The sequence below is a fragment of the Scyliorhinus torazame genome, chromosome 23, assembly GCF_047496885.1.
Source record: "Scyliorhinus torazame isolate Kashiwa2021f chromosome 23, sScyTor2.1, whole genome shotgun sequence".
Taxonomy (NCBI): domain Eukaryota; kingdom Metazoa; phylum Chordata; class Chondrichthyes; order Carcharhiniformes; family Scyliorhinidae; genus Scyliorhinus; species Scyliorhinus torazame.
In genome coordinates, this window is record NC_092729.1 from 71336881 (window position 1) to 71363513 (window position 26633).

The following is a 26633-nucleotide window of genomic DNA, read 5'->3' on the forward strand; positions in this document are numbered from 1 at the left end:
GATGCATTTATTACCGGAGTGAGGTATCCTTTACTCACAGTCTTACGAAATTGAAATCCAATACTGGGGTTTCTCTGCAGTGTGTTCGCCAATGCTGGGGCCTGGTGTTGGATCAGAATGTGCGGAAGGAGGATCTGTGATATTTACCATATCTGGCCTGCTTTTTTTCAACCACAGTGTTGATACGGCTGGTCCAATGAAGCCTTTGGTCAATTGGAGCCCGGGAGATGTTCATTAAATTCTGACTGGGACAATCGTGCCATTTATTACGATCATGATGTGCAGATGCAGGTGTTGGGCTGGGGTGAACACAGTGAGAAGTCTGACAACACCAGGTTAAAGTCCAACAGGTTTGTTTGGAATCAGTAGCTTTCATAGCATAGCTCCTTCATCAGACCTTCCATTACGATCATGGATTAGACACAAACAATGGCTAAGATACTGGACACGAACGCCAATAATTTGTTTTAATTTTCGAAGACTGTAAGGAAAGTCTACCTGTCCTCGGGGGCTATCTCAGCAAACGGAGGACGTGGCACATTGGAATAATAATCCAGAAACCGAGGGCAGTTCTCTGGGGCCCAAGTGCGAATCCCACCACGGCAGATTGTGATATTTGATTTCAATAATAATCTGCCATTAAAAGTCTAATGACGACAATAAAACCATTGACGATTGTCGCGAAACCCCCATTTGGTCCACTAATGTCCTTTAGGGATGGAAATCTGCCGTCCTCACATGGCCTGGCCGACATGTGACTCCAGAGTTACAGCAATGTGGTTGACTCTGACAATACTCTTTGAAATGGACGAGCAGATTACTCAGTGAAAGGGCAATTCGCGATGGTAAATCAATACTGGTCCAACCAGCGAAGTCCAGATCCCATGAATGAATAAAAAAGGAATAAAATGTATTACCAACACAATTTCTTTCATATAACACAAGAAAATAAAGTACAATTCCCGTTTCAACATTGCTAATTAATAGAGTGACACAATAATCCTGAACTATGATCTTTATTTTCACTCAAGCAGCAAGATTATCTCAGATTCCAAAGGACATTAAACTGCTGTTAGCGTTCAGGAATATTGTTGTGTTGAGATATATCGAACACTCCACTTTCAAGAGATCTTTTGAGACTGTGGAAAGAAATGATCTGACACCCTGCTAGAACAATGCAGAATATCTAAATGTTCAAATATTCAAATGTTCAGAAACCTTACCAGCTCACCTTCCAGCTAAAAGTAACTTTCTTGAAGCCGGTAACAACTGACTGCTTCAACTCTTGGGTTGAACTTTATAATATTATTAAAGTGAACACCTTGTCTCTAATTAACTGCTCCACCGGAACGCTTTTAAAATACATAAAACCCATTAGCCCAAACCTATACAATGTTTTAATTAGACTCTCGGAGCAACAAGCTTAGCTGCCATGCATCCAGGGTGTTTAAAACACTACTGCAGCAATCAAGCAAACACTAAACCAGACATTTACCCCTTACTGCACCAAATGCCTATAATACAATGTAGGTGAAATGTCTACGTTCATCACACCTTCCCTGAACAATGATCTAGCAATATACAACGTTGACGTCATTTTTTAAAGTCTTTCAACTGTATATATTTCCCATTACTTAACACAACTAATGCTCGTTAAGGTGCGTATATTACATTTAAGCATGCAAGTTAAACATGAGTATCTCAATTTCACTCTTTGTTCTCCTCCTTCGAACATTCCAATCTTCTCCATATCAGATTCGTGATGCAGCATCTGCAATCCCATTTTCTCTTCCTGATTAATGTATAGATCATAGAACATCATATATTATCATAGAATTTACAGTGCAGAAGGAGGCCATTCGGCCCATCGAGTCTGCACCGGCTCTTGGAAAGAGCACCCTGCCCAAGGTCAACACCTCCACCCTATCCCCATAACCCAGTAACCCCACCCAACACTAAGGGCAATTTTGGACACTAACGGCCATTGTTCCTCTGACTTAGTGGGCGCCCGAAGCTAATTATAGGGTTTAGCAGTAGTGCTGGTTTAGTCTGTAGTATTTCGTGCATGAGTCGATATTACTGTGTGTGTAAATAAATAATATTGACTTTGAATTAACTAACTGGTGTACCGACTCTTTGATCAGTATTCGGGTTTGAAAGTTGTGGCGGTATCAAAAGATACCTGGATACTCTAGAGCAAACATAATTAGGATTAAGGAAGGCGACCACATTGACCGTCAGATTCAGAGTCAACCAAAGAGAGCAACACCTGCTAATGTTGCGACAGTGACAGTGAGTCCCCCGACTTTTTTCCCATGGGAGTACTTCTGGTCCGCTCTCTCCCAACGACAGCGATGGGAAAATTGAAACAAGCAATTAATTTCTCCAAATTGTCAATTGCTCATTTCTGTACATCTCTGAATGCATCGAAAAATCGAAACAAATGGATATTTCAGTACATTCATCAACTGCACCCTGAAAATAGTTTGGGTCACGGCATAAATACAAGTGTTTGTGCAGCAGCTCAGAAGCTGCAACATGAAGCCAATTTCCAGAACAACATCACTCATCAATGCAGAATCATCTATCAAATAATATGTCCGTCTCCATATAGAATACACCATTAAAACTGTCCATAACAGGATGAAATTCAACGAGATAACGAACAGCAATAAGATTGATTTTGTTCGACTCTCCATCTCTGGGTCTCTGGAACTCTTCGCAGCATTGTTTGCCCGAAGTCGGCTGCGGGCTTTACTGCTCACCACTATGTGTCTGATGGTTGCAACATTAAGCAACAGAATCAGGACGAATGGGACACACGGGGTCACAATATGATGCAGGAACTCGATGGATATCCAAACAGGAGATACTTGTTTGGCGAATGTTAGAATACAAAAGAAGGGTTTGTTACGAATCGAGTACGAGTCTGACAACATGAAGTACCAAAAAATGTTTTTGAAACAGCTCAGCACAGCCACGGTTCCGAGAACCACAGCCGCCACTTTCTCAGTGCAATGTCTATTGCTCAGCTTCTGGCAACAAATGGCCACAAATCGATCAATGGTGAAAGACACAGTAAACCAGACAGAACAGTCCGTAGCTGCATAAAGAAAGGCAGCATGGATATTACACACAGGGATAAACCACAGGAAATAAAACCGCTCACAGTAAACAATCGGGATGTGTCTGAATATTAGATCGATAATAATGACCAGTAGATCTGCTGCTGCCATGGCCAGCAGGTAGCGAGTGACACATCTGGAGAGTCCACAATTCCGAAGAGTCAGGGTCACAATCGTAGCTACATTAGCTGGAGGGAAGCAAAATAAACAGTGAAATTCTGCATCTGGATGGAGAGAAAACCGTTAGTTTGACAGAATGATGATTGATCCGTTTCATATATTAGGTCGGCACGGTATACAGTGGTTGTTGTTGTTCTTTCACAGCTCCAGGCCCAGGTTCGATTCCCGGCTTGGGTCACTGTCTGTGCGGAGTCTTGATGTTCTCTCCGTGTCAGCATGGGTCTTTTCTCCGTGTGCTGCGCGTTCCTCCCACAGTTCAAAGATGTGCAGGTTCGGTGTATTGGCCATTCTAAGTTCCCCATAATGTCCAAAATGGTTTTGTGGGGTTACTGGGTTACGGGGATAGGGTGAAGGCGTGGGCCCGGGTAGCGTGCTCTTTCCAAGGCCGGTGCAGAGTGATGGACTAAATGGCCTCCTTCTGCACAGTGAATTCTTTGATTGTATGAATAACGGCTCTTCGGGGGGTTTAAACTAATTTGTCAAGGAGAAGGGAAACGAGCTGTAGTCCAGAAGCCAGTGTTAAGAGTAGTGAGGTACTGAGGAGGGTATCAAGAGCGCATGACAGAAAGGTGGGTTGAAGTGTGTCTCCTTGAATGCAAGGAGCATCCAGAATAAGATGGGTCAACATGGAGCGTGGATTGGTACGTGTGACTACGATGTTGTAGCCATTACGGAGACATGGTTAGAACAGGGACAGGAATGGTTGTTGGAAGTTCCGGTGTATAGAAGTTTCAGTAAGAGTGGGGAAGGTGGTAAAAGAGGTGGAGGACTGGCATTGTTAATCAAGGATAATTTAACGGCTGCAGAAATGCAGTTCGAAGGTGATCTGCCTACTGACTTAATATGGGCCGAAGTTCGAAACAGGAAAGGAGCGGTCACGTTGTCAGCTGTTTTCTATATGCCCCCAAATAGTAATCGAGATGTGGAGGAAGAAATTGCAAAACAGATAATGGATAGGTGTGGAGGTCTCAGGGTAGTTGTCATGGGTGACTTTAACTTTCCAAATATTGATTGGAACCTCTATAGGTCGAACAGTTCGGATGGGCAAGTGCTTGTACATTGTGTGCAGGAGGGTTTCCTGGCACAATATGTGGATAGGCCGACAAGAGGGGGAGGGGGGGGGGTATATTGGATTTGGTACTGGGCAATGAACCGGGCCAAGTGTTAGATTTTTTTGTGGGAGAGCACTTTGGATATAGTGACCAAAATTCGGTGACTTTCACTACTGCAATGGAGAGGGATAGGGACATACGGCAAGGCAAGGTTTATAATTGGGGGAGGGGTAATTATGATGCGATTATGCAAGAATTAGGGAGCATAAGATGGGAAAGACATTGTCAAGGAAAGAAACAAATGAAAACTGGAGCTTGTTCAAGGAACAAATACTGTGTGTCCTTGATTATGTATGTCCCTGTCCGGCAGGGAGGAATGACCGTGTGAGGGAATTCTTTGGGAGACAGGGGGTGAGATTTCAGAGCCTTTGCTTTGATCATTGGGTCCTCACGGTCCACGGAGATAGTGCCAAAGGCCTGGAGAGTGGCGAATGTTGTTCCTCTGTTCAAGAAAATGGTAATTATAGGTTGGTTAGCCTTACTTCGATTGTCAGTAAGTTAATGGAAAAGGCCCTGAAGGATAGGATTTATGACCATTTGGAAAGATTCAGCTTAATTCGGGATAGTCAGCACGGATTCGTGAAGGGAAGGCCTGCCTCACAAATTTGATTGAATTCTTTGAGGAGGTAACTAGGTGCGTAGATGAAGGTAGAGCAGTTGATGTCGTATACATACATTTTAGTCAGGCGTTTGATAAGGTTCCCCATGGTCGGCTTATGAAGAACGTAAGGAGGTGTGGGATAGAGGAAATGTGGCCAATTGGATAAGTATCTGGTTATCACATAGAAGACAAATGGTGGTGGTTAATGGAAAATTGTCAGACAGAAGACCAGTTACCAGAGGTGTACCACAGGTACACAGGTGCTGGGTCCTCTGCTATTTGTGATTTTATCAATGACTTGGAGGAGGGGGCTGAAGGGTGGGTCAGTATATTTGCTGATGACACCAAGATTGATGGAGTAGTAGATGAGGTGGAGGGCTGTTGTTGGCTGCAATGATACATTGATAGGATGCAGAGCTGGGCAGAAAAATGGCAGATATAGTTTAACCCTGATAAGTGCGAGGTGATTCATTTTGGTAGAAAAAATGTGAATGCTGATTACAGGGTCAACGTCAGGATTATGAGGAATGTGGAGCAACAGATAGATCTTGGGGTTCGTGTCCACAGATCTCCGAAAGTTGCCACTCAAGTGGATAGAGTCGTGAAGAAGGCCTATAGTGTGTTAGCGTTTATTAACAGGGGGCTTTAGTTTAAGAGCCGCGGGGTTATGCTGCAACTGTACATGGCCGTGGTGAAACCACATTTGGAGTATTGTGTGCAGTTCTGGTCACCTCACTATAGGAAGGACGTGGAAGCATTGCAAGGGTGCAAACGAGATTTACCAGGACGCTGCCTCGTTTGCAGGATAGGTCTTATGAGGAAAGGTTGAGAAAGCTCGGGCTTTTTTCTTTGGTGTATAGATGATGAGGGGAATAGATAGAGTGGACGTTCAGAGAATATTTCCTCGGGTGGATGTAGCTGTTACAAAGGTGCGGAACTATAATGCTCAGGGTGGGAGATATAGGAGGGATGTCCGAGGTAGGTTCTATACTCTGAGAGTGGTTAGGGTGTGGAATGGACTGCCTGCTGTGATAGTGGAGTCGGGCACTTTAGGAATTTTCAAGCGATTATTGGATAGGCACATGGAGCACACAAGAATGAAAGGGAGTGGGATACCTTGATCTTGTTTTCGGACAACGGCTCCGCACAACATCGAGGGCCGATGGGCCTGTTCTGTGCTCGACCGTTTTATGCTCTATGTTCTATATGTCACCGAATCCAGTAACATTCTTAGGTGATTGCTTCGGAAAGGACACAGATGCTATTGGCTGATGGGAATCCTTTATGATGAAAACCTCAATACTTTATAGAAGAGTATACAGAAAGTAGGAAGGTGATCAAGATGGAAATTAAGAGGTCCGGGAATGACCATGACATCTCCTTGGCAAGGAAGATTAAGGTGAATCCCAAAGCATCTTATTCGGACGTAAAACAACATAAGGGTGAGCAGCGAAAAAATTGGACCAGTTAAGGTGAGTGGGGGTATCTATATGTTGAATCAGAGGAGGTGAAGAGTACTAAGTAAATACTTTTCATTAGTGTTCACCAAAGAAAATAACTTTGTGGAAGCCGATTCTTGGGTAGGGTGTGTGGATAATCTGGGTCATGTTGAAATCAAAAAGGAGGAAGTATTGGGTATTTTATATTATATTAAAGTTGATCCCAGTCTCCTTGGCCGGATGGGCTAACCCCAGAATACTGAGGGAAGCAAGGGAGCAAATAGCTAGCGCCTTAACTGGCATCTTTGTATCCTCATTGACTTCAGGTTAGATACCACAGCAGTGGAGAATAGCTGACGTGGTACCTCTATTTAAGAAAAGCAGCAGCGATAATGAAGGAAATTATACGTTGAGCCTCGCAAAGGCAGGGGATAAATTATTGGACAGTACGTTCAGGGACAGGATTGATCCCCATTTGTAAAGAAATTGGCTCATTTGTGATAGACAGCATGGTTTTATGAAGGAGAGGTCACGCCTCACTAACTTGATCGAGTTTTTGAGGAGGTGACAAAGATGATTCATGAGGGGAGGGCAGTGAATGTTGTTTCCATGAATTTCCGTAAAACCTTTGACAAAGGACAGCACGGTGGCACAGTGATTAGCATTACCGCCTCACGATGCCGAGGTCCCAGGTTCGATCCCGGCTCTCGGACTCTCTGTGTGGAGTTCGCACATACATCCCGTGTTTGCGTGGGTTTTGCCCCCCAAACCAAAAGATTGCAGGGTAGGTGAATTGGCCATGCTAAATTGCCGCTTAGTTGGAAAAAAATGTATTCGTGTTTTAAATTTATTTTTAAAAAACATTTGACCGAGTGCCTCATGGCAGGCTGGTACAAAAGGTGAAGTCACACGGGATCTGAGGTCTGGTGGTAAGATAGATACAAAACTGGCTCGGTCACGGATGACAGAGGGTAGCAGTGAAAGGGTTTTTTTCCTGTCTGGAAGGCAATGACCCGCGGTGTTCCACAGGGAATTGTGCTGGGACCTCTGTTGTTTGGAGTATCTATGAACGATTTGGGGGAAAATGTAGCTGGTCTGATTAGTAATTTTGTGGATGACACCAAGTTTGGTGAAGTGGCAGATAGTGTTGAGGATTGTCAGAGGATACAGCAGGACAGATATAGATTGGTGACATGGATAGGGAAATGGTAAATGGGTTTTATTCAGGATAAATGCGAATTAATGCATTTTGGTAGGTCTAACATAGAGTGGAAATATGCCGTAAATAGCAAAACCTCGGAATATAGAAAATCCGAGAGAACTGGGCATACATCCAGAGATCTTTGAAAGTGGCAACACAGGTGGACAACGTAATGAAGAAATCATACAGAATGCTTGCCTTAATTGGACGTGGCATTTAGTATAAAAATTAGCAAGTCACGGATAGAACCTTGGTAAGGCTGCAATTGGAATATTGCACACAATTCTGGATGCCACATTACAGAACGGTATGGAGATTTTGGACAGGGTGCAGAGGAGGTTTGCCAGGATATTTCCTGGTCTGAAGGGCCTTAGCTATGCGGAGATGCTGAATAGACTGTTTTTATTAGAAAGGCGGAGTTTAGGGATGACCTGATAGAGCTCCACAATATCATGGGGGGCAGAGATAGCGTAGATGGGCACGCACTCTTTCCCATGGTGGACGGGTCAGGCACCATGGGACATAGGTTTAAGGTCCGTGGGGCAACGTGCAGAGGATATGTGCAAAGCAGGTTTTTTACGCAGATGGTGGTGAGTGCCTGGAACGCGTTGTCAGGGGACGTTGCCCAAATATGTCCGACTGATTTGTTTTTCGCTTAGACGATTTTCTTGCGCACTCTGCTTTTCACACATTCTGACCTCCTTCATTAATCTCTGGTAACAATGTGCCTCATCCACAGCATTTGCTCCCCCAGTCACCTAACATTTTTTCCCGTGTCCTCCCGGCTTCCCAGCGGATAGACTCGCCCAGACTGTTATTTCTATTAATTTCTACCTTCTCTTCACATGCTGACCTGCTGTTCTGGTTCCCATTAACCATTATACGTCTTGTAGTTTTACCATTCCCTTCCCCCTATTTGCTAGTTTAAAGTCCTTGTGACCACTTTATTTACTCCTTCCCGCTGGAACAATGTTCCCAGTCCAATTAAGGTGGACGCCATCCAACGGAACATATCCGTCTTGTCAACATACTGATACCAGTTCCGCATGAAATGGAACGCCACCTGCACCGCTCGTTTAGCCGCGTGTTTACCTCCCTAATTTTATCATTCCTGTGCCCATTTGCAGATGCCTCGGGCAGTAATCCAGAGAATATAACTCTTGAGGACCTGTTCGATTCTTTTGTTCCTAGTTCATGATAATTCACAAACAGGTCCTCTTTCCTTGTCTTTACTATGTTGTCCGTATCAATGTGGGCCACTAAAACTGGATCCTCCCCCTCCCACTCCAATATAACTTCACGCCAGTTAGAGATGTCCGTCACCGTGGCACCGGGCAGCCAACTTACCATGTGGCACTGTTGGTCCTGCTTATAAAGGATGATCTTTGTCTCCCGAATCATTGAATCCACTGCTGCTACCACTTGTCGTTTTGCTTACACGCTTGAATGACCTCCAGTACCACGGCACAGTGGTCAGCTAACTCATCCTCCCTACAGTCCTTGTCCCCATCAACAATTGAGCAAGTACGTCGTATCTGTTGGAAAAGGTCAAGAGCTGAGACACCTCCATGACTGAAGTTAGATACTCTCGACCTGCCTCAATAGCAGCCACATGCTCCTGTCTGTCCCTGACCACTGGCTCAATTCAAGGTAGTATGTCTCGGTGGTGTGACTACATTCTGGAACACAGTGTCTGGGTACCTCTCCCCCTCCTTGATCTGTCGCAACGTCCGAAGCTCAGAATCCAACTCATCACATCTGAGCCGGAGTTCCTCAAGCAACCAACACTTACTACAGATGTGGTCACTAGGAACCTCAATGGGGCCCATCAGCTCTTACATCATGCAGGAAGAACACACCACGCGTCCCTCAATCTCTAGTTTTTTAAATTAGATTTTAATTTTTTTAACTTTTAAAACATTTTTAATATTCCCCCACTACTTCAACATGAACGCAATTTATAACAGGAAATTTAAAATGGATTTTCAAATTTGAACAGATTCCTTATTCGCCAAGAAAATCACATCTTCCTGTGATGACACTCTTCATCCCCCCGTCCCCCAAGTCGGAACACTGTGTCAGTGAATCATGAAACCGCTTTCCATTCCCTGGATCTGTTCGATCATCTCCTGCTCAGCTCTGCGTCCGATACTTCCGTTTCCCCGTCTGCCAATTTCACCCAACTCCGTGTTTTCCACCCAACTGCAAAGCACGCTCCTGTCTTGCCAAGTAGCTCTCACAGTGCAGAAAAACAGTACTGCCAAACAGTGCAGACAAACAATACCGACTGTCTTCCCTGTTTAGCGGCCTCAAAATCCAATGCTCTGGAAACAGAATTAAACCAGTTGCACAATCCAACAGGTACAGTTGAGTGTAACTCAGCTGCATCCTGTTTCAGCAATACAACTCGCCAAACGATTAGTTTTCTATTACCCGATTTGAGGGCTCATTTAGCTTTCAATTGAAGATCAGTTTAATTACTAGTTACCCCCTTATAACCCGTTAGAACTCACCACTTGAACTCGCTGTTTTTTACCCAGCTCGAAAGCACTCACGTCCAGCCACGTAACAGTCTCAGCGCATTCTCTTGGTGACAGAGAGCGCCGGAGATTGCGACAAAGAAGATATATATATAAAAGTAAATTAACTTCAAAAAGGGATTGGGAACAGCCGTAAGTGGATAGATGTTGCAGAAATATGGAAAAAGTCAATGAGCAGCGCGAAAGGGAATACATGTGCGTCTGCTTGCATCAGAATGAAATCTTACGACACCAGATTAAAGTCCAACCGGTTTGTTTCGAATCACTATCTTTCGGCCCACAGCTCCTTCATCAGGTGAGGAAGGACCAGAGGAAGGAGCTGCGCTCCGAAAGCTAGTGATTCGAGACAAACCTGTTGGACTTTACCCTGGTGCTGTAAGATTCCTTACTATGCCCACCCCAGTCCAAATCATGCATCAGAATGGTGATTGAACTGATCTTCTGTGATATGCAGTTCAGATTACAGAGGTATGGATGTTCTGTGCGTTACAAAGTTTGGTAATCTGAAGTGTTTCGCTGATGACATTGGAGCTCTCGAGTTTACATTTTGACAATAGGTGAGGAGTTTTCGACGGCAGAATTGGGGAAGTGATATTTTGGAGGTGATAGAAGACAGGTTTGGTACTGGAGATGATGTGGGAACGGAAATCACCTCAACGTTAAAGCAATTGCAGAGATTGTGAACTGTCTTTTCTTAAGGCTCAGACATTGGACAGATCAGTGACATCGAGGGCCAACATTGAGGGCATTTAAAAGTTTATTGGATAAACATATGGATGATAATGGCATAGTGTAGGTTAGATAGCTTTTGTTTCGGTGCAACATCGTGGGCCGAAGGGCCTGTACTGCGCTGTATTGTTCTATGTTCTATGTTCTATTACATTGATGGAGAGGTAAAGGTGTTTCAGATTGAACTTCACAAAATGCATTTTCACATCCAAATATAAATGACAGCAAAATACCGTGGTTAACAATGGATTGGAGCATTAAAGACATAAAGTTTCTTACCAGGGACACCGAAACCAGCAAGGAAGGGATAGTAACCCGCCTGAATAACTTGGAGTGTCCAATAGATCCGTTTTTCCAATGACATCCATTTACAAAATGTAGAAAGTTGGTAAAGCGCAGCCAAAAAACCCTTGTTTGCTGTTGGAACATTCCAGTCATTTGTTCTCAGATTATGATCAACCATTATTGTTTTCAGATTCTCATCCATTGATGGAACATTCCTACCCACAGTTGTCAGATTCTGAAACATTGTTGTATCATTCCAATCCATTGTTCTCACATTCACAGCCATTGTTGGAACATGCCAGGTTGTGAATGTCAGATTTCAATCTCTCCACTCGCACCCTCTGGAGCCGCTGATCTCTTTCAGTTGCCAAAGCGATGCTGCCGAAGAGGCAATGGGAGAACACCTTGAAATGAGTCTCGTTTTAAAGAAAGTTGAATCCCCCAAGGGAAACAATTTGGCTCCAAGGAGGCTGATCCGATTTCCATTATCTGAAAAAAGCAGTTGGTCGTAATTCAGGGACCCAGGGTAATGCTCTGTGGTCCTGGTTTTGAATGCAATCAGGGCATTTGGAGGGACTGAATCCAGTAAATATAAAGAATTAAATTCCGAATGGTGAATATGAAACCATTTTCGATTGTCATAAAAACCCAGATGGTTCACTAATGTCCTTCAGGGAATAATAACAAACTGAGCAGTGAAAAAGCAGGTGCAGTGAACTGTTTTCAATGAGACAGGACTTGCATCAGACATTGACTAAAATCTAACAATCAGCCATGGATATCACAGTGACGCCGAGGAATTGAGGTTTGTACATTGAACAAGATGAACACGAAAGGAGAGACTGATAATCATTGTAGCAATCTCTGTAATAAAAGCTGTGGGTGAGTTTCGAGAGATCAAAACTCGGAACAAAATGATTTCTTCTGACAAGACATGCGCACCACAAATGATACCAGATTGACTAATGCGTTCGTCTCACATGCAGCCCAAAATGGCCAGAAAGCTTGGGAATCTGTTGATCCTCCCGATTCAACACACCCTGCGACATGGATCCTCCACCGTTTAACCCGAGCACGGCGAAGGGAAACTCAGGCCACGGGGACCCCCAAAATGGCAATATTGTGTTGCTTCAACTCAGGGATACTGGGCAATCTGGGAAAATGACGGTGGGCACAGAGAGATACGAATAAAACTACTTTCCCCTCCTTATCACGAGAGACCCGTTCCAGATAAGAGGCATGGTGAACCCACAAACAGGACACATCCCGCGCTACCGACCAGACCAGGACTAGCGTCAACCGGCCGGTGTTATAATTGTGACCAACTACTTTCCAAGAATCTTGCGAACCTTAACATTATTCACAGGGGGCTGAGAAAACTCTCCAACCATTGCACGGGCCTGGAAGAACTCGGATGCACCAATATGCAGGAAAGAATCATCTCTGTAGTTTTGAGGGGCGCACGCTCCTGACTCATCTACCCACGCTCCGTTATGTAATCAATGACGGTGTCAGGCCTTTGCAGAATGGTCCTGCAGCGTGAAATGTGAGAATACAGGTCGCCTGCTAGCTAGCGGTTGGGGAGGAGGCATCCAGTCAAATGCCGGTGATACTGGAGGTCACGCACCACATTTAACACCAGCAGCTCACCCCGAATTGAATGGTGCAATCAAAGGGAAATCATGTTGAGCGGTTTCAAGGGCCACATGTGATATGGTGGAGAAACTCACCCTTTAGAGTTTAGACTGGAAGTCATATTGATTTTCCATTCTGCTATCTTGAGTGATTCTTCCCGAGGACAGAACACATCCTTGGCTTCGAGCGAATGTGAAAGTTTAGTTCATTCTTTGGCATACAAAATTGCTTGACAAATTGATGGAGAGTTAAAGACATCATCCCCGATCTGTGTGTGAAATACTTGGACAAAATGTGTACCGTGTGCAAACTGTGCGTTCAGAAAGACAAAATGTCAGGGGGCCCATTAGTGCAACATGTGCTCTGGAATCGAGATCCGGTTTCAGCCCAACTCAAATCTGTTAGCGGCATATTGTCAGAGGTTGGTGGTTGATGGGAAATGTTCAGCCTGGAGTTCAGTTACTAGTGGTGTACCACAAGGATGTGTTTTGGGGACCATGCTGTTTGTCATTTTTATAAATGACCTGGAGGAGGGCGTAGAAGGATGGGTGAGTAAATTTGCAGATCACACTAAAGTCGGTGAGTTGTGGACAGTGCGGAAGGATGTTGCAGGTTACAGAGGGACATAGATATGCTCTAGAGCTGGGCTGAGAGGTAGCAAATGGAGTTTAATGCAGAAAAGTGTGAGGTGATTCATTTTGGAAGGAGTAACGGGAATACAGAGTACTGGGCTAATGGTAAGATTCTTGGTAGTGTGAATCAGCAGAGAGATCTCGGTGGCCATGTGCATAGATCCCTGAAAGTTGCCACCCAGGTTGATAGGGTTGTTAAGAAGGCACACGGTGTGTTAGCTTTTATTGGTAGAGGGATTGAGTTTCGGAGCCATGAAGTCATATTGCAGCTGTACAAAGCTCTCGTGCGGCCGCAATTGGAGTATTGCATGCAATTCTGGTCGCCGCATTAAAGGAAGGATGTGGAAGCATTGGGAAAGGTGCAGAGGAGATTTACAAGGATGTTGCCTGATATGGAGCGAAGATCTTATGAGGAAAGTCTGAGGAACTTAAGGCTGTTTTCGTTAGAGAGAAGAAGGTTCAGAGGTGACTTAATTGAGGCATACACGATGATCAGAGGATTAGATAGGGTGGACAGTGAGAGCCGTTTTCCTAGGATGGTGATGTCTAGCACAAGTGGGTCATAGCTTTAAATTGAGGGGAGAGAGATATAGAACAGATGTCAGAGGTAGGTTCTTTACTCAGAGAGTAGTAAGGGCGTGGAATGCCCTGCCTGCAGCAGTGGTGGACTCACCAAAATTAAGGGCATTTAAATGGCCATTGGATAAACATATGGATGATAAGGGTTAGATTGGCTTTAGAGTGGTTTCACCGGTCGGCGCAACATTAAAGACCGAAGGGCCTGTACTGCGCAGTAATGTTATGTGTTCTAGAGGTTGCTATAGAGGGGCTGGAACCAACCTCAGAAATAATATGCGTTCCCCAAGCTATCAGAAGAAAATGTGCCGAACGTGATTACCGGATTAGTGGGGTAGGGAGTCCTACTCCCGTAGTCTCAGCAAATAATTCCCCTATCTGGTCAGTAAAGAAGCCGGATGCAACTTTGCTATTAAGTATCGACTACCGAATATTGAATCAAACAACCGCTTTGGCCTGCCCCACGGTGGTGATCAGTCCCGAGATATTAATATAACGAACAACACACGCCCGAAATATTACTGTTTTAGATATCAGTAATATATGTTGGTCCGTTTCCTTAAGAACGGAACGCCAATACAAATCCCCTTCGCCTTCCTGGGCCGTCAGTCCAGCTGCACATGTTTACCGCAGGGATTTCACAATATTCCCATATTCCAAACCAAAAATGTTAATTCATAGAACATATAACGATATAGCGCAGAACAGGCCCTTCGGCCCACGATGTTGCCCCGAAACAAAAGCCATCTAACCTACACTATGCCATTATCATCCATATGCTTATCCAATAAACTTTTAAATGCCCTCAATGTCGGCGAGTTCACTACTGTTGCAGGTAGGGCATTCCACGGCCCCACCACTCTTTGCGTAAAGAACCTTCCTCTGACCTCTGTCCTATATCTATTACCCCTCAGTTTAAAGCTATGTCCCCTCGCGCTTGCCATTTCCATCCGCGGGAGAAGGCTCTCACTGTCCACCCTATCTAACCACCTGATCATTTTGTATGCCTCTATTAAATCTCCTCTTAACCTTCTTCTCTCTAACGAAAACAACCTCAAGTCCATCAGCCTTTCCTCATATGATTTTCCCTCCATACCAGGCAACATCCTGGTAAATCTCCTCTGCACCCGCTCCAAAGCTTCCACATCCTTCCTATAATGTGGTGACCAGAACTGTACGCAATACTCCAAATGCGGCCGTACCAGAGTTTTGTACAGCTGCAACATGACCTCATGACTCCGGAACTCAATCCCTCTACCAATAAAGGCCAACACTCCATAGGCCTTCTTCACAATCCTTTCAACCTGGGTGGCAACTTTTAGGGATCTATGTACATGGACACCTAGATCCCTCTGCTCATCCACACTTCCAAGAACTTTACCATTAGCCAAATATTCCGCATTCCTGTTATTCCTTCCAAAGTGAATCACCTCACACTTCTCTACATTAAACTCCATTTGCCACCTCTCAGCACAGCTATGCAGCTTATTTATGACCCTCTGTAACCCGCTACATCCTTCCGCACTGTCGACAACACCAGCGACTTTAGTGTCATCTGCAAATTTACTCACCCACCCTTCTGCGCCCTCCTCTAGGTCATTGATAAAAATGACAAACAGCAACGGCCCCAGAACAGATCCTTGTGGTACGCCACTTGTAACTGAACTCCATTCTGAACATTTCCCATCAACCACCACCTGTCTTCTTTCAGCTAGCCATTTTCTGATCCACATCTCTAAATCACCCTCAATCCCCAGCCTCCGTATTTTCTGCAATATTCAGCATGTAGATGGCCTTATCCTCCAAAACGTACCGAGAGAGGAACACTGAAATGTCCGCGATGATTTGCTAGGCCTGCTCGCCATCCTGGGACAGAACGTTAACCCAAAACGCTTGTATTATGAGAAGCCGGGTCACTAACTATGGTGACCTGGACGAATCGCGACATAGAAAGCAAAAGGCCACCTGCCAATTCTCTTTACCCTCGATTAAAAATTCTTACAATTCGTTTTTAGGATTGTTACGATATTGCTGGAACCACTTTAGAGCTAGCTGATATGCATGACCTTATTCAATAACCGTCACTCCTCGGTGCCCAGCGAGGTTACATACATGACCCGTATTCTGTGTGTCCAATTTCCGCAGCTAGCTCATATTAATGATATGTCTTCTATTGCAGTGTCTCCAAGTTCTCTGGTTATGTACTTTTCAAAGAGTATTATATTTAATTTCAATGATTTCGGACCTTTGCTTACATCGTTTCCTCGAAGCGAGCTCCTGTAGAACAATGAACACAAAGATGACCTTCGGTCCTCCAATGCTTTCACGGTCATGATACCACACTTAGCACTTCCTCGTGCCGCATCCACCTATATCCATCTTATCCATGTATTTGTTGTTGACTATTTTGAACGCCGTTAATATATCTGATTCCACAACCTCATCTGATAATGCGTTCCAGCACTCACCACCCTGTGCAATAAAACCTGCCTCGCACATCTCGAAAATTTGCCTCACTGACCTTAAACCTATGCCCCCTGGTGGCTGACATCCACTCAAGAGAAAAGTGCCTGCTCACCCACTCTATGCATGCTCCTCATAATCCTTTAGGCCTTACAGCGGTTCCAAATACATGAAGGATGACTTTTTGTACTGATATTCATCGGACTTAGTCATCATCCTCCGGGGTTCTGATAAAAACAGTCCGGGTCTATTGAGACTCTTTGCATAGCTAGCACCCGGCAGACCAGGCAACATCCTGGTAACCCTACTCTGAACCCTCTCCCAAAGCCTCTCCATCCTTCTGGGGACTACAATCGTGCTCAATATTCGAAGTGCGGCCTAACATAGCTTCGAAACAACTGTAGCACGGAGTGCCAGTTTGTATGCTGACATACATCAGCGTTATTCTTTAAGTTGGCTCGCCACTTACCCAGCGAGCTGATATAATGGCCCTTATTCTCTAACTGTCTCCCAGTTCACCTGCGAGCTTATATACATGAACTTTATTCTGGAACTGTGTGCCCCATTTCCGCAGCTAGCTCTTATTAATGTCATGTTTTCTATTGCAGTGTCTCCAAGTTCTATGGCTATGTATTTTAATGGAAGTATTGTATGTATTTTCAATTATTTCATAGCTTTGGTTATACTGTTTCCTCTAAGTTGTCATCCAAAATTAGGTCCAAAAAATTATATTTCTTAACGTTATTTAAACTTAGTCTGAGCTTCCCTCACCCTGACATCGATGTCCAATAGGGAAATACACTCAGAAGATCACCAGCAACTCTTGCAAATAATTCAAATCTAGAAGGTATATTTGCAAGTTGACACAGCAGCCTTAGTTACAGAGACAGCCTTTTAGAGATAATATCCTCTGCAGATGAGAATTCGCAGCGTTCAGGGGTAGAGAATTCAGAACATCCAAAACCTCTGAATGAAATAATATGCCCCTTTTTACAGACTTCAGTGGCTGCCCCTTGTTCCGAGTCTGTATCTTGCAGTATCCGTCTGCCGGGTTAGTGTCTGTACAGAAACGTGGATAAGTCGCTGAAATAGCAACAGTTGCCGCGTTTAGGTAAAACAAAATTAGAGCAGAATGACTGTGTCTAGCTTACGATATTATTAATTTTGTTTGTACAGACACACACAAAACGTTTGAAGAATAGATTAAATGACGCCAGCCACAAATTGAACTTCCGTGTGACAACATGGCAGCCATGATATAATCGTGGATGCAGGATTGTCACAGTTGTAAACAGTGACAAAGCAAGAGTAAAGTACAAATAAATAGAGCATGGAACTAAAATCGCAAGGAATCATCACAGGGAGCGTTTGAAATTAATTATGAAAAGGAGAGCCGTCACATGGAATGTCATCCTTTTTTAACTGTTGATGGTGTATTTGCCAATTAAAATAAGGACATGACAAACATGCCTTTAATGACTTGGTTTCAGTATTTACAAGAGAGGAAGAGTTCAAAATGCCAGCGATACAAGGAGACAAATAATTGAATCCGGAGCAGGGACTGGGCAAAATTCAGATATCGAGGAAACCCACTACTTGGTGATTTCCCCTCCAAGTCACTCACCACCCTGACTTGGAAATATAGCCACAGTCTGTAACAGTTTCTACTATTTCCCAACAAGCTTCACTTAATGACCCGTGCTGCACCTGTGTCTCCGTTAAAAATCTTGTGTATTGACATTGCCCACACGATGTAACTGTGTCTCCCATTTCCCTCGCCAGCCTATAGACATGGCTCTTCATTCAGTCATGGTATCTCCATATGCCCATATAACGTAAATACCTGAACATCATTCGGTAACTGAGTCTCCATGTTCCAAAGCTAGCTTAGATACATGAACCTTATTCTGTAATCGTATCGCCTTGTTTCCCAGCGAGCTGTGATACATGACCCTTGATTTGTAACCATGTCTCATTGTTCCACAGAAGCTCACTTGGAAACAATGAACACGAAGAGGACCTTCTCCTCCAAGCCTTTCACGGCCATGATACCACACTTAGCCAAAACCCTCGGCACTTCCTAGTGCCGTATCCCTCTATATCCACCTTATCCATGTAGTTGTCGAGATCCCTTTTGATCGTCGTTAATAGATCTGCTTTCACAACCTCATCTGATAACACGTTCCAGCCACTCATCATCCTGTGTAATAAAACTTGCCTCGCACATCTCCACTAAACTTTTCCCCACTGACCTTAAATCTATGGCCTCTGGTGGCTGACTTCTCAACCCAAGGGTAGTTTGCCTGATCCTAATTGTACGTAATATGGGCCAAATGCCAGCTGGCATATATACACGAACCTTATTCGTCACTGCACCTCCTCTTCCACAGTGCGATTATTTACATGGCCCCTATTTCCGAGTCAGTCTAAGTGACGTGAATGAAGATCGTTCTTTCGACCTAATTTTGGTGAACAATTTAGAGGAAAATTTGGAAGCACTGCTCTGAACTAATTGAAGATAAATCAAATAATCATGGCAAAATACATAGCCGGAGAACTTGGAAACACAAGATTGGAACAAAGTCATTGATCTGAGCTAGCTACGGAACTACGAGTACAGTTACAAATAAGGGTCAGGTGTATAAGCTCACTGAGGACCAAGGAAACACAGTTCCAGAGGAATAATCATGTTTCCAACTAACTGGAACTAGGAGACACTGTTACAGAATAAGGATTATGGATATATCCTCGCTGGGTAACCAGGAGGTACAACTAGGGAATAATATACCGAGCTAGCTGGGGAACTAGGAGACATAGGTACATACAGAGGGTAATGTATATAAACTTGCTCAGGACCTGGCTGACACATTACTGAAAATGGTTCATGTATATAAGCTACCTTGGGAAGCAGGAGATACAGTTACACAATAGACCTCATGTATATAAGTTAGTTGGAGAACTACGAGTCGCAGTTACAGAATATAGATCATGTGTATAAGCTTTTGGGGAACCAAGACAGACAGTTGCAGAATAAGGATCATTTATTTAGAACTAGGAGACAAAATTACACAATGAGGCTCATGTATGTTAGCGAGCTGTGCAAGTGCGAGACACGGTTGAAGAATAACGGTCATGTATATAATGTCGCGGAGGATCTGGGAGTCAATAACAGAATCATATTTATTAATTTAATGTCGCTGGAGAACTCTGAGACACCGTTAGATAATGAGGGTCACAATATAAAGCTCTCAGTGAACTGGGATAAAGTTGCAGAATAAGCGAAATGCACAAAATATGGCGGGGGAACTGGGAGATACAATTACATAATAAGGGCCATGTGTATCACAAGCGGGGAAATTGGAAGTGGCAGGTGGAGAATAACTGTTAGGTATACAAGCCAGCTGGGAAATGGGAGACACAGTTACAGAATCGTGATCATGCGTGTAGGTTAGATGTTGAACTAAGATACACCGTTACAGAGTAATGGTCATGTACATAAGCTCGCTGGAGAACTCGGAGGCACAGTTCCAGAATGAGTTTTATACATGTTTGTTACCTGGGGAACTGTGAGACACTATTACAGAATAAGAGTATGCATGTACGTTGGCTGGGGAACAGGGTGACAGTTGCAGTGAGAGTCATGTATACATTCGCGCTGGAGAAGGCGGAGACACAGTAACAGAATACTGGCCATGTAGAGAAGCTACCTGCAGAACGAGGAGACAAAGTTACAGAATTAGAGTTATGTATGGTAACTAGCTGTGAAACTAGGAGACACAGTTACGGAAATGGGACATGTATATTAGCTCGCTGATGAACTGGAAGAGACAGTTAGAGAATAAGCGTCATGTGTATCTAGCTATCTGGGGAACTTGGAGACACAGATACACAATGAGGGTCGTATAAAATCTCCCTCCGCAACTGTCTGGACAGTTACAAAATAAGGACCATGGATATCACTAGCTGGGGAACCAGGATATATAGTTACAGAATAAGGGTCATGTATATGAGCTATCTGGGCAGCGGGAGACACAGTTACAAAATCAGCGTCATATATATAAGCTAGCCGGAGAACTCAGGGTCGCAGTTATAGAACATGTGTAAGGCGTATAAGCACAATGGTGAATTGGGAGACACCGTTACACAATAAGAGTTATGCATATTCACTTGCTGTAGAACCGAACTGGGGGGTCAGCGAGCAGGTTATTACTGAGAGTAAGTGTCACTTGGTCGCACTGTCAGTGGGTGGCACAGGAACACATTGGTTAGCACTGTTTCTTCACACGCCAGGGTCACAGGGTCGATTCCTGGCTTCGGTCACTGTCTGTGCGGAGTCTGTATGTTCTCCCAACGTCTGCGTGGGTTTCCTCCGCGAGCTTCGGCTTTCTCCCACGGTCCGGGGATGTGCAGGTTAGGTGGAGTGGCCATACTAAATTGCCCTTTATGCCCAAAAAAGTTTGGGTGGGATTACTGGGTTGCGGGGATAGGGTGTACTTAAAGTAGGGTGATCTTTCTAAGGGCCGGTGCAGGCTCGATGGGCCAAATGGTCTCCCTCAGCACTGTGAATTCTATGAACTTGGAGGCACAGTTAACATCGCGTGTTTCATCTCTATCAGCTGGCTGGGGGACTGTGAGTCACAGTTCCAGAATAAGAGTATGTATGTAAGCTCGCTGGGGAACTGGGTGCAGTTTCAGAATAAGGGCCACGTATGCATTGTCACTGGAGAACATGGATACACTAGGGGACATAGGTACATACTGAGGGTCATGTATATCTGCAAGTGGGGAAATTGGGAGTCACGGGTACATAATAAGGGTTAGTTAAACATGCTAGCTGGGAATGGGAGACACAGGTGCAGAATGAGGGCCGTGTATATAAACCAGCTGGAAAACGAGGCGATACAGGCACAGAATATGGGTCATGTTTAAATGTTAGATGGGAACTAGCAGACACAGTTACAGAATAAACCTTATGTATGTAAGTTAACTGGTGAACTAGGCAATACAGGTCCAGCATAAGGGTCATGGACGTAAATTAGCTGGGGAACTGGGAGACAAAGTTACAGAATGACAAGGAGCCAGCTATAGAATAAGGGTCATGTATATAAGCCAGGTGGTTATAGAAGATACAGTTACAGAAAACATGTATATAATCTACCTGGAGAACTAGCAGACAATGTGGCAGATTAAGGATCTTGTATAGATATTAGTTGGGGTACAAAGAGGCAAATGGACAGATAATCGAGCTGAGGAACATCTATACAGCTACAGGATGAGTATCATGTATATTAGCTAGCTGGGAAACTAGGAGACAGATTTTTAAAACTATAATCATGCATATTATCTAACTGTTACCAGAAGACACAGTTGCAGGAGCAGGGTCATTTATATAACCTTGTTGAGGACCTCTGAGACAGTTACAAAGTAAGGGTTATGTGTATAAGTCCTATAGAGAACCAGGCGACATAGTTACAGAATAAGGGACAGGGATACTATGTGTGTGGGGAACGAGGAGCCACAGTTCAGAATGAGGGTCATGCATATAATTCAGCTGGGGAATTAGGAGACACAATTACAGATCAATGGTCTGAATCTCAGCTATCTGGGTTCAACTGATTTCAGGAACCTGCAGTGTTTCCATCTCCCTCCTTGAAGACCCTGAAATGGGAAGGGTCTGTTGGTGGGAATCTGTCACATTCGAACGCTATTAATTTCACCATTAGTGATACCCCGACTGTGATTTTTATTTCAGTCTCTGCTCCTCTTCAATAAGTTATCTTGGGCTCTCTGACATGGAAACCACGCCCTCAATGGTGAATACTGTAACACATTCATCCTACAGCATGTTTTTCATCTATTGATTTTTATTGAGAACAGAACCATTTTGAATCAATAAGGATCCACATTCCCTCCGACCACTCTCCTTTTCCACAAATCACTACACATTTTCTGTGAATATTTTGTTTTCACTTGCGAGTTTATTTTAATACTCCATTTTTACGGGTTATTCTACCTAATTTGTCACCGTTTACACTTGCAACCATCTTCAGACATGTGTCTGTTATGGCTGCCATGTTGCAACCCCAAGTTGAATTTGAGGCTGGGTTCATTAAATGTTTTCTTCATACTCGATGAGTTTAGATCAGGAACAATGTTGATGCTGTAACCTGTAAAGTATTCACCTCGAATGCATTACCCAAATGTTTAATATTCATCTAACAACGGCATATGCACCCGTTTTTGTACACTATGCGGGGAGACCGATATAAGGTGATACCGTCTCAGTATGAAGGGCAGGCACCAAAGACTGAACCGGGGGAATATTATTTTTATCATATGATTTTGGATCTTTAAAATCTTCTACTCCATAAGTCTGTGGATGTCCAGCCGCAGAGACTATAATCTTTGACAGGCTGTCTCTGTAACTGAGGCTGATGTGTCAACTTGCAAATGTATCTTGTGGATTTGAATAGTTTGCAAGTGTTTCTGCTGATCTGCTGAGAGTATTTCACTGTTCGACATAAGAACGCAATAAAAACATAAGACCTAGAGAGAGGAGTAGGCCATCTGGCCCCTCGAGCTGCTCCGCCATTCAATAAGATCATGACTGATCTTTTTGTGGACTCATCTCCACTTACCCTCCCGCTCACCATAAACCTTAATTCCTTTACTGTTCAAAGATATATCTATCTTTGTCTTAAAAACAGATGCAACGAGGCAGCAACAACTGCTTCACTGGGCAGGGAATTCCACAGGTTCACAACCCTTTGGGTGAACAAGTTGCTCCTAAACTCAGTCCTAAATCTGCTAACACTGATTTTGAGGCTATGCCTTCTGGTTCTAGAATCACCCGGCAGTGAAAACAACCTCCCTGCTTCTATTCTATCCATTCCCGTCATATGTTTCCACAAGGTACCACCTCATTCTTCTAAATTCCAACCAGTATAGTCACAGTCTACTCAGTCTCTCGTCATAAGACAAACGTCTCAACTCCGGAATAAACCTGCTGAATCTCCTCTGCACCCCTCCAATGTCAACACATCCTTTCTCAAGGAAGGAGACCTAAACTGTGCACAGTAGTCCAGGTGTGGGCTCACCAGCATCTTTTACAGCTGCAACATAACCTTACTGTTCTTGAAATTCCATCCCTCTGGCAATGAACGACAACATATAATTTGCCACCTTAATCACCTGCTGAACCTGCAAGCTAACATTTTGCGATTCATGCACATGGAAACCCAGGTCCCTCTGCACAGCAGCATGCTGCAATTTTTTACCATTTAAATCATAGTCCATTTTGCTTTATTCCTACCAAATATAGATTGACTCACATTTACCAAACATGTACTCCACCTGCCAGATCCTTACCTACTGACTTAAACTATCTACAACCTTCTGCAGGCTATCAGTGTCCTCTGTAAACTTTGCTACAACACTCATCTTAGTGACATCTGCGAACTTTGACGCATTACAATTGGTCCTAAACTCCAAATTACCTATGTAAATTATAAACAATTGCGATCTCAACACTGATCCACGAGGAACACAACTAGCCAATGATCACCAACACGAAAAAAAACTGTTTTCCCCACTCTTTGCTTTCTTTCAGTTAACCAATCCTCTATTCAGGCTAATATATTGGGACAAATTCGATCCAGATGTTTCTGTATTTCTTCCTTGATAATAGATTCAAGCATTTCCACTAATCCCACCATTCAACTGAAATCCTCCATCCCTGACAACACCATTAAATATCCTTTGTTTTGTCTCCAAGATCCTCACACCCTTTTGTATATTTAGCGGCAGATTAAGAAGCAATTCCTCAGCTATGGTCCTATCTATAAACCTGGTTATAACTCTGTAGGCTATTGGCAAAGTATTAGAAAGTGGGATTCAAATACTCAGGTGGTTGTTTTTGACCTGCCCAGTCCAGATGGGCCGAATGGCCTTTCTGTGCTCTGGACCTCGATGACTCTATGATCCTAACATCCTTCTTTTCGGAGTCTCCGCCTCTATTGATCAAGTTAAATATCTTCTGAGGTTTTTCCAATCTTATCACCTTGACCTTCCAGTGCAAAGTGTGGACATGTCCCCGCTCCCTTCCTGTACACTTTTTAAACTTGTCCCGTTTAGTTTATATTTCCTGTCCTCTGCCCTCCTCCCTAATGCATCACCCACACGACAGTGATTTAAATTTACTTTCCCCGTGACCCTCCCTTACACAGATCTGGGAACATGCTGCTGAAGATTGCTGCTACCCTGCTCACTGTGTCATTGCTCAGTGTCTGTCATTTGTGAATGTTGAAATTCTTTCCATTGAAGCCTATCGCAGTGAATTGTATCTTGAAGAGCAATTGTCCTCATGTGGACCCCGAGTGAACATCAGTGTCTCCCCCCTCCTGTCTGAATAACTATCATTCACCGCTTCTCTCTGCTTTCTGTTTCTTAGCCAATATCACATTCTCACTGTCACAGACCCTTTAATCCACGGCTTTGGGACTCGAGAACAACTCTAATAAATGACATTTGATCACAATATGTCCCAGTACATAAATTCATATCAGTTCCCTCATTAATCCTGCAGTTATTTTGAAATATAACTGCAATAACAACATGCGATGTGATTTCCCACGAATATCGCCGTGTTTCTGGTCACATAACACCATTTCCTCGCGAAGGAGCAATATTCCTGTTGCCCAGTCTGACCCTAGAAATGTCCTGGTGACTAACATTATACTGACTGCTCTGTCACTCCAGGGTTTATCCCTCTCTCTCCTTTTATAAACAGGATGGGGCAGTGAAAATGCCCCAGTCCCCTGGAACCACTCAGATATCAATGAGGATTGAGTATCAGGGTCAGTGTGTCCACTATTTCCACACTCCATCCCTCAGTCACTGTCACACAGCCAATCCAGACCCGGCTAATCTTCTCTTTCATTGCGATAGAAAAAGTATTGGATTGAAAGGGGTTAACTGAGCCTGTTTGTTTAGTGACTGGGATTAATGTCAGTCTCTATGGATCTAACCGTGTCACTGGAGGGTTTGTCTCTGCTATTAATCAGCGAATCCTTTCATTGTGTTATCCCAAACTGTCAGCGGGAGCGTCAATTCCAACACTGCCAGAGATCAGCGGCTCCAGAGAGACCGAGAGGAGGGATCAGAATCTGGGAACTACCCACAGGAACGTTACAGCAATGGATCAGAATCTGGGAACTATCCACAGGAACGTTACAGCAATGGATCAGAATCTGGGAACTATCCACAGGAACGTTACAGCAATGGATCAGAATCTGGGAACTATCCACAGGAACGTTACAGCAATGGATCAGAATCTGGGAACTGCTCACAGGAACGTTACAGCAATGGATCAGAATCTGGGAACTATCCACAGGAACGTTACAGCAAAGGATCAGAATCTGGGAACTATCCACAGGATCGTTACAGCAATGGATCAGAATCTGGGAACTATCCACAGGAACGTTCCAGCAATGGACAGGAGTTTATCCTGGGGTATTGACTATATGTCTGACCAGTCTTTACCATTGCGGATCTACGGCGCACTGATGATAATTCAAGCGGGTTACTATCCCCTCCTGGCTGTTGTCGGTGTCCCTGGTAAGTCTTCCTGTCCAGTTATTTATTGTATAAACCACTTTAAGTGTATTATTGCTCTGGTCATTTGCATCTTGGAAAGATTGAATCCAGATTCTTCAGTTCAGAAGTTTGTAAGTTTTCAGGTCCAGGAGCAGAATGAGGCTATTTGGCCACTCGCGTCTGCTCCGTCATTCGGTCTTGGCTGATCTCATCCTCGGCTTAACGCCGCCGCCCTGCCCATTGTCCAAAATTCTCAAACCATTCCCAATTCAAAATCTATCTAACTGCTCCTTAAATGTACTCACTGTCCCAGCATGCCCCGCACTCTGGATAGCGAATTCCACAGGTTCCCATCCCATTGGGAGAAGTCGTTTCTCCTCAGCTCTGATTCCCATTTGCTGCCTGTTATCCTGAGATTCTGACCTCTCGTTCTAGAACGCCCCACAAGAGGAAGCATCCGCTCCACTTCCACTTTACCCACACCTTTTATCATCTTATAAACCACAATTGGATCTCTACTC

At 44.0% G+C, this 26633-nt stretch overlaps 1 long non-coding RNA gene across 1 annotated transcript in view; it reads right to left on the minus strand.

The window, feature by feature from the left end:
* Positions 1-3205: 3205 nt before the first annotated feature.
* LOC140399779 (uncharacterized) overlaps positions 3206-26633 on the minus strand; it is a 559175-nt gene continuing 535747 nt past the window's right edge. The window contains exon 3 of the long non-coding RNA XR_011937868.1: positions 3206-3313. This is a non-coding gene — a long non-coding RNA (uncharacterized lncRNA). The remainder of the gene's footprint in view (positions 3314-26633) is intronic.